Consider the following 9,831-nt stretch of genomic DNA (forward strand, 5'->3'; position numbering starts at 1 on the left):
GTAGGTAGGTAAACAGGAGCAGAGTATCAAAAAGTGAAAGTGAAGTCACTCAGTTGTGTCTGACTCTTTGCGACCCCGTGGACTGTAGCCCACCTGGCTCCTCCGTCCAAGGGATTCTCCAGGCAAGAATAGTGGAATGGGTTGCCATTTCCTTCTCCAAGGGATCTTTCCCACCCAGGGATCAAACCCAGGTCTCCCGCATTGCAGGCAGATGCTTTCACCTCTGAGCCACCAGGGAAGCCCATAGAGTATCAAAAGGGGCCAAAGAATTAGCCCTAAACATAAAGAGAGTGAGGAATGTGCTGTCCTAAGGACAGAAGAACAGAAAAAAACCAAGAAGTGTCTTGGAATCAGGAATGGAAAAAAACCAGACTCTTATCATCCTTCCCTCTCCCATGTTGTAACTATTAACGGATTTCAGGTCCTCCTGAGCAGTACAAACCGTCTCCCCTCCTACCCCACAGGGAGAAGGTATTTGCCTTACTCTTCCCCCACCCAGTATACCTGCCTCACTCAATCAGCAAACAACCTGCAAGACCCCGTCCCGCCTCTTATACCCTGGCTATAAAAATGGACTAAGGGTGCTCGCTTCGGCAGCACATATACTAAAATTGGAATGATACAGAGATTAGCATGGCCCCTGCGTAAGGATGACACTCAAATTCATGAAGCGTTCAATATTTTTAAGGAAACTATGGTACATATATACCATGGAATATTACTCAGCCATTAAAAAGAATTCATTTGAATCAGTTCTAATGAGATGGATGAAACTGGAACCCATTATACAGAGTGAAGTAAGCCAGAAAGATAAAGACCATTACAGTATACTAACGCATATATATGGAATTTAGAAAGATGGCAATGATAACCCTATATGCAAAACAGAAAAAGAGACACAGATGTACAGAACAGATTTTTGGACTCTGTGGGAGAAGGCAAGGGTGGGATGATCTGAGAGAACAGCATCGAAACATGTATATTATCTAGGGTGAAACAGATCACCAGCCCAGGTTGGGTGCACGAGACAAGTGCTCGGGCCTGGTGCACTGGGAAGACCCAGAGGGATCAGGTAGAGAGGGAGGTGGGAGGGGGGATTGGGATGGGGAACACATGTAAATCCATGGCTGATTCATGTCAATGTATGACAAAACCCACTACAATATTGTAAAATAATTAGCCTCCAACTAATAAAAATAAATGGGAAAAAAAAATGGACTAAGGATCCATGTTCAGTGTTGGTTCTCCCTTGAGCTGGCCCACTGTTCTAACAGTGTTTCCCACTCTAATAAACTTTATTTATTTTTCAAAAAAAAAAAAAGATGCAGCACCTGGCTGTGGGCCCTAGGGAAAGAGGACCTGGGCAGAGTATGGCAGCCTTGCTGGAGCTAGAAGATGAGAGAAAGTTTCAGGAAGAAAGGCAGAATACAGAAAAAGAACCCCCAAACCACAGGGACCCCCTTGAGCTTTTGCCAGGTACTAAGTTAGGCCTGTCATTCAGCAAGTGCTAAGCAAAACTCCACAAGACTGGGAGAAGAATGGCCAGGTTGGTTTAAACGGAGTGGTGCCCAGACCTCACACAGATCAGGCAATATTTATGCTATGACCAGTCAGAACATTGCGTCCTTGGAGATTATAGGGGCTCTCAGACCCTTTCACCACATGGGGAAAGAGTGAGAGATACTCTGAGCCAGGGGCCAGCAAACTCTGACCTGTGAGACAAATCTTGTCCACCACTGTTTTTGTTCCCCAGTGAGCCCGGAGTGGTTTGTAAATGTTAGAATAGCTGGAAAAAGTCAAAGAGGTAATCACATTTCATGACAAGTAAAAATTAGATTAAGTTCAAAATTTCCGTGTCTGTGCGATGAAGCTTTATTGGAAAACAGCCTCGCTCGGTAGTTCACATATTGTCCAGGACTGTTTTGTGCTGTAATAGAAGCATTGAAAGTTGTGACAGAGGCCTTATGGCTCATAAAGTCTAAAATGCTTACTATCTGGCCTGTTAGAGAAATGTTTTCTCATTAGAGAAATTCCTTGTTCTATGCTCCTAGTAGCAAAGCTACCAGCAGGATGTTTAAGAAAACATGAGCATAATGAGGAACGGGGAAGATTTTAAAGAACCAGATGGAGTTTCTAGAGATGCAAAATAACAGTATCTCAAATAAACTTAATGGGTGGGCTTTCATCAGATTGGTCAATTTCTATGAATGTTACATGAGTATTTGAGCAAGAGGCATATTTTCTAGGAGACAGTACAATCTTTGGTTTTGATTTATACAAATCAAACCTGAGTTACACAATCTGAATGTGACTTAACTCATAATATCTTCTCACACTGATTGTGTCTTCTATATGACATTTTTTTTGTCCATCCGAACCATCATAGACTGACCGTGATATTAAACTCTTCTTGTTCTGTTCTTTTAATTTTAATTTGTCTATGTCATTATGTTTAAAGTGAGATTCTGTGGGCAGCACGTTGTTGGGTTCCATTTTTTATCCATACAGACACTTTTATTCTTTTAATTGGTTTGTTCAGATCATTTACATTTAGTGTAATTCACTTAGGTAGGTCTATCATTCTATTATTTGTTTTCTGTTTGTTCCTTCTGACTTTGGTTTCTCTGTTTCCCCTTCCTGTCTAGTTTTGAGTTGCTAAACATTGGGTATATCAATTTTAATTTGCCTACTGTGATTTTTCACCATATCTGCTTTTATAATATTTTCAGTGATTGTTCTGTTTGATATCAACTTTTATCCTCTAATTAGAGTATAAACTTACCATGAGATGGTTCCCTTTACCCTCCACCTTTTATGATTTATTTATCTTTTAATTATATCTACATAAGTTGAAAACACTATCAGACAATGGGTATTTTTTTTTTTGCTCTCAACATTCAGTTATATTCTTTAAAACTCCAAAAGTGAAAAATAATCTATTACACTTACTTAGATATTTAACATTTCTGTCACACCCCTTCATTCCTGATGTACTAGTCTTTCCAGAATCATTTCCCATCCATCTGAGAATTTCTTCTAATAATTCTCTTGAAGCAGATCTTCTGGCAATGAATTCTCTGAGATTTCCTTCTTCTGTGAAAAATTTTATTTCATCTTCATTCCTAGAGAATTTGATGACTGGAGAATTCTGTGTTGACAATTCCTTCTTTAGTGCTTTAAAAGCGTGGGCCATTCTTCTGGCCTTGATGATTTCTAATGAGAAAGTTACTGTCATTTGAATAGTTGTTCTGCTGTAGATAGTATATGGTTTTCCTCAAGTTGCTTTCAAGATCCCTTGATATTTAATTTTCAGTGTTTGATTGGGAGAGAAACAATATCTAACTCAGGGTTCCTGTGAGGATGAAATGAGTTAATTCAGAAGAGCATCTAGAACAAGGCAACCATATGTGAAGGGCTCAGTGAGCTTTATTATGTATCTCAATATATGTAAAGAAAATCAAAGTCAATTCATTTTCATTTTGGAACACGTCATCTTGTGAAACTGGAGTGGCTACATAAACTGTTCCTGAAGATGCTCTTCTTAAACACAGAGAAGAAGACCCCAACAAACAATCTTTCATGAGTCAGCAGCAACTGGACAGCTTGTGATGAAAATTCCCTCACCCTGAAGTTGAAGGAAAAGAAAACTCAGAAAGGAACTGGGGATTTAAAAAAGACAGAAAACCTAGAAAAGACAAAAATAGAAAACAGAATACAGTGGTTTCTTAAAAAGACAGTACAACAGTGCCTCTTTCCATGAATTCAAGAACGTCAGTGCATTTTAGGAAGCCTTACTAGAGTGAGAAATAACTGGGAGAAAGACAACAGCTGTTTTTAAAAAGAGATTATTAATATCTTGTCACAGTGGAGTGCAGCAAGCATTTATTTCAAAGTGCTAAGCTTTTGAGTTTCAATTTTCTAATTAAGAAGCAAAAAAAATTGCAACTGAGCTTGGTATTTAAATTGGCAATAAATGTGCATAAAATTATTATTTTAAAGAATCAATGTGCTTCTCAGTTCTGACTTTTCCATCTTTTCTACTCAAATCTTTAATTCATACATAAAATAATAGAAAGCCCTTTGGTTTTAAATACTTCTGTTGATTTATCAAATAGAACATAGTAAATCTAGAATTACTTAATAACTTATGAAACTGAAAGAACTAAAAACCAGTTGGCTAAATCACTATTTGTGTTTTTTCCAATTGTAGACACAAAATACCTTAAAGAGATGATACCTAAAGTTACTAAGTAGTATAATATTAACATTTCCCAAGTGATTATGATAAATATGCATTTATCCAGATGTTAAATTTTACCAAAATGCCCTAGCTAAATTTTTAACTGGGAGAGGATACATATATAGTACAAATAGTAGGCTACAAACAGTCATCAAGAGAAATCTCTCATTAATTTGAGTCCCTTCTAAACCTTTTAAATTGCTACTACCTTAATTCCTAACAATAAAAATAATCCAGAAGGACACATCATTTTCATTTATAAAACATTTATAAGATAAATTCCTCAATAATCAGGAAATCACTATGCCTTTTGGAGTTTGCAAAAAGCAATTTGATTTCAATTTACTAAGCAAAAATAGCAAGCTAAAAGAACAAATCTATAATAGGATTTTTATTTCATATGCAAGTATAAAAAATTCTCTCTGTTAAGTGAAACACGGAATATTAACATTACATAACAAGCATGAATGGTCTGATTAATTTAATGATCTTTATGCTTTATATTTTTTGAGACATTTATTACTAAAGAAAATAATTTTAAAATAAACTTCTAATCTAAATAAGTGTTAAATGTACAAAAAGTTATGAAAATGGTACAGAGAATTCTCATATAACTTACACCCATTTCCACTATTTATATTATTATATTATGCATTATCTTAAATAAAATATGTATTGTTATAGCCCACATCTTAGTGAGCATGCTCAATTGCTCAATCGTATCCGACTCTTGACGACCCTAGGGACTATAGCCCACCAGTCTCCTCTGTCCATGGGATTTCCCAGGCAAGAATACTGGAGTGGGTTGCCATTTCCTCCTCCAAGGGATCTTCCCAACCCAGAGATCAAACCCACGTCTCCTGCACCTCCTGCATTGGCAGGTGAGTTCTCTATGACTCTGCCACCCAGGAAGCCCACATCTTAGTATGTTTAAGCTAATGAATCAGTATTGACACATAATTATTCACTGATGTCCGCAGTTTATTTGGATTTCCTTAGTTTTCATCCATGGTCCTTTTCCTGTCCGGGTCCCACCTGAAATACCATATGATATTAGTTGTCATGTGTCCTTAGGCTCTTCTTAACTATAACAGTTTCTTGAACTTTTTCTTGTTTTGGATGACTTTTACAGTTTAGAGACTTATTGCTCAGGTATTTTGTACCTAGACTGAGGTTTATCTGATGTTTTGCCATGATTACACTGGGGCTATAGGTTTTTAGGTGGCAGATCACAAGGATAGAGTTCTCTTCCCATCACAGCATATCAAGGATGCGTACTACCAACATAACTTATGATTCTTACCTTGGTCACCTGGCTGAAGTCATATCTTCAGGTTTCTCCATTGTGAAGTTACTCTCTTCCCCCTTCCATACTGTGCTCTCTGAAAGGAAATCACCACTATGCACAGCACACACTTAAGGACTGGGGAGCTATGTTCCACTTCCCAGAAAGCAAAGCATCTCCATTGTTTGAATTTTCTGGCACAAAAGATTTGTAGCCAAAAAAAAAAAAAAAAGATTTGCAGCTTCTCCCCATTTATTATTTATTTATTTATGCAGTCATTTATTTATGTCACACTAGTGGATTCATTTTATTCTTTGGGCTGTAATCCAATACCACTACACTAATTTTGTTCCTATCACGGCTCCGGCTTTGGCCATCACGAGCTCCTTCGACTGGCTCCCGGGTCCCTGTGACAACATCTTGCTTCTTCAGTCACTTCCTCTTCTGGCACTATCAGGGGTCTCAGGTCCACCCTGTGTATTCACTGTCCAGACACAGAGTCAGCTTGGCATCTCATTCCTTTCACCACTGAACAATATCCCACCATACAAACAAACACAGTTTGTTTGCCCATTCGCCTATTGAAGGACATCTCGATTGCTTCCAGTTTTTGGTGATTATGAATAAAGTTGTTCTAGATACTAGTGTGTGACTTTTTGTGGATGTAATTTTTCAAATTAGTTGAAAAATACTCAGAAGTGTTATAGATTTAAACAAAATTATTTTGGGTCAATTAAGAATAAAAAACTACTTAAAAAAAAGAATAAAAAACTAAAAAATTTTATCTTCATTTATTTCTTCTCTGTGGCTCCACATTTCTGACATTATATCATTCTGTTTAGCCTGAAAGACTTCCTTTAACACTGGTGGCAGGGCACGTCTCCAGGATCATGAAGATCTTTCCTGGATCTTCTCAGTGAGAACGTGGTAATGTTGCTGGACTAAAAGCCCACGTAAGTGTGGACTCTGACTAAGACCCATAGGATTTCTCATCTCACACAATTCTGCACTCAACCTCCATAATTCATCAAAATAACCATTTAAGTGCTAGCAGATTATGCATTTCAGGGGCTTCTGTTTCAAGCAAGCAGTCTCTGACCTTTTCTTTCTCTGCCTACACCTACCAGATTTTGAGATGGTGGTTTGTACAGTAACTTCAGTTACTTGGTAGATCCAAGAAAATCTATTGATTTCCAGACTGTCTACCTTTTCCTTGTTGAATTATGAGAATGATTACTTTGAAGCACTTTATATGTCATGGCTGAAATTAGAAGTCAAGATTTTTTTTTTCATTGCTGTGAACTTCAATATTCTGTTTTAGTCTCAGAATTTCAGGTGCTTATCTATGTTTAGCTTTTTAAGAAACTGTAAAACTGTTTTCCAGAATAGCTCTTCCACTCTACGCTCTGACCAGTCCTGAATGTAAGTTCCAGTGGTTTTACAACCTCATCAACAATGATATTGTCAACATTCTTATTTTTGCCATTTCCATTAAGTGTGTAATTATACCTCATTGAGTTTTTAAATTGTACTTCCCTAATGGCTAATGATGTTGAGCATTTTGTTGTGCTTGTTGGCCATTTGCATATCTTCTATAATTTCTCTTTTCCTGCCTTACCATCCCAGAGAAACAGAAGAGAGTCCAGAAGTATACTCACATGTAATTTGTCACTTGATTTTCAACCAATGGACCAAAGGAGTTTATTTGATAAAAAGAAACCTTTCAAATAAAAGATGCATCAGTGTCCAGATGTCTATACCAAAACAGGAACCTTGACTTCTATCTCATGCCATACAAATATTAATTTAAGATGTATCACAGGCTCAAATGTGGAGGCTAAAATTATGAAGTTTCAAATACACAAGAATATCTTCATGACTTTCAAGTAGGTAAAGATTTCAGGATTTGAAACTCATTAATCATAAAAGAAGAGTAATATGTTCGACTTCATCAAAATTAAAAGACTTTTGTCATCAAAAGTTATCATCGAGAGAGTGGAAAGATTCTGGTCACATATCCCTTCTCCTTTCAGACAAGCCAATATGGTCATGGCCAGGAGTCAACAGGGCTGGTGGTTCAGGCAGAGTCTGGACCCAACCACCTGCCTCGTGCACCAATCCCGCCACTTAGCTGGGTGGCTGAGCAACTTACTTGCCTCCCCTGTGTCCCAGTGTCTTCATCTACAAAATGAGTCACACAGTCGTCATTAGGACAACAAAGAGCTTAGAAATTCTCCGGGTACATAGCAAGTGCCACATGCCTCTTAGCTGAAGTTGTCTGCATCCTGCCATGTCTTTTGAGGATGACTTGCACATCTGAGACACTGTGGATTGATTTTTACAGTTTGCTTTTAAGGGCAAGTCTTACCTCATTTCAGATTCCAGAAACCTCTTTTGCCACTTTTCAGGTCTGACATTGAAAATGTTGGTTTATGTTTCCATTTTTAATTCTTTCCTTGAATCGGCTGGATATGGCTAATGTGGCTAATTTCTTCCCCTCCCCAGAGAATCTTTCTATGAATGACTCTCTGAAAGTCCTCCCTGGAAGTGGGAACACTGGCCATCATTTCATGGGGACTCCCAGGCCCTCGTATGGGAGCTGGTGCTTCTCTTTGGGACTTCCCTGGTGGCTCAGATGGTAAACAATCTGCCTGCAAGCTTCTCGTTGTGTCTGTGGTGCTTTGGTGCTGGTCTGGTACCCCCTCTTCAGGTCTAGGCTCCCCACTGGGAAGACAATTTCCAACAACAAATTTCCAACTCCTTTAACCCTGGAGATATTTACACATATGTTCATTCATCTACTCAATCATATAACACCTAGGAATAAAAACTCCATCATTTCCCAACAGACATTTCTGTGTAGTCTGTGCATGAGGCAACCTAGAGCTACATGAGCTGTGAGGAGGGCACAGGGCCAGTCCCTCCTCTCGGGGGGAACGGTGGACATTAAACACATTAACACATTAAACACAGAGAACCTTGTGAGATAAACAGGTGCCATGAAAGAGAGCACCTCTGGAGTGGTTTGGGACTGACTGTGTAGACAGGTGGTCGGCAGAAACATCATTTAAACTGAAACCTAAAAGTCAATAAGAAGCCAGAGTCAGGAAACAATTCATCAATTGTTCCATTTGTTTATTCACAGCCTGACAGGCACACTGGGCCTTCTGGAATCTAGTTGTTGATATTTCTTAATATCCCTCAGGTTCCAAGCCACTGTATTTCCAAATGCGACCAGTGAACCAATTGAGAATGATAGAGTTGGGGAAAATGAGAATGGATTTTCAAAAAAGCATAAGATACTCTGATACTGTGAATTACAATGAGAAATACATGCAGTTGTCCCTTGGTATTTTGGGGATTTGGTTCCAGGATTACCCGTGAATACCAAAATCCATGGATGCTCAAGTCCCTTAGATAACCTACATACATCATCCTGTATATTTTAAATCATCTCTGGGTTACTTACATTAATACTTGATACAATATAAATAGTTGCCAACATGCAAAAAATTTATGTTTTGCTTTTTGGAACTTTCTGAAATATTTTTTCAAATACTGTTGACCCAGGCTTGATTGAAGCCATGAATACACCACCAACAGATGGAGGGCTTCCTTTGGTCTTCATCCCATATGTGGCACTGAGCTCCTAAAACCGTTGGAATTCCTTAAGAGAGTGATACAGTTGTCTTCTGTTATACTAAAGAGTGATTTTGGAAAGCCCCTCAAGATGGAGGCTGGTTGCCAGGAGAACAAACCAGGTGATTAGAGGGTTGGAACTCAGTCCTACCCTTTCCCCTGGCCCCTGAGGAGGGATGAAGGGCTAGAGGTGAAGTCAATCACCTCTGATCTATGATTTAATCAATCATGCCTATGTAATGAAGCTTCCAGAAAAATCTAAAAGGACAGAGTTCAGAGAGCTTGCAGGTTGGTGACCAGAAGAATGGTGCCCACAGAGAGGGTGCGAAAGCTCTGTACCCTTCCACGCACCTTACCTTGTGCATCTCTTCCGTATGGCTGTCCCTCTGTATATTTTAGCATATCTTTAATAAACCTGTAAACGTAAGTAAGTGTTTCCTAAGTTTTATGAGCCACCCCAGCAAATTAATCAAACCCAGGGACAAAGTCACTGGCACCTCCAATCTATAGTAGGTTTGTCTAAAGCACAGGTGACAACCTGGACTTGAGATTGGAGTCTGAATTTGATGGGAGAGAGAGAGGGCCAGTCTTATAGGACTGGACCTTAACCCATGGGATCCGATGCTACTTCCAGGTAGATAGTGTCAGAATTCAGTTGAATTGTGGG

The 9,831-nt window shown here is 38.7% G+C and overlaps 1 non-coding gene across 1 annotated transcript; it reads left to right on the top strand.

Annotated features, from left to right (window-relative positions):
* Window positions 1-581: 581 nt before the first annotated feature.
* LOC136171251 (U6 spliceosomal RNA) lies at window positions 582-685 on the top strand. The gene has a single exon (XR_010663801.1). It is a non-coding gene; the product is annotated as a U6 spliceosomal RNA (small nuclear RNA).
* Window positions 686-9,831: the final 9,146 nt, after the last annotated feature.

The sequence above is a fragment of the Muntiacus reevesi genome, chromosome 6, assembly GCF_963930625.1.
Source record: "Muntiacus reevesi chromosome 6, mMunRee1.1, whole genome shotgun sequence".
NCBI lineage: Eukaryota > Metazoa > Chordata > Mammalia > Artiodactyla > Cervidae > Muntiacus > Muntiacus reevesi.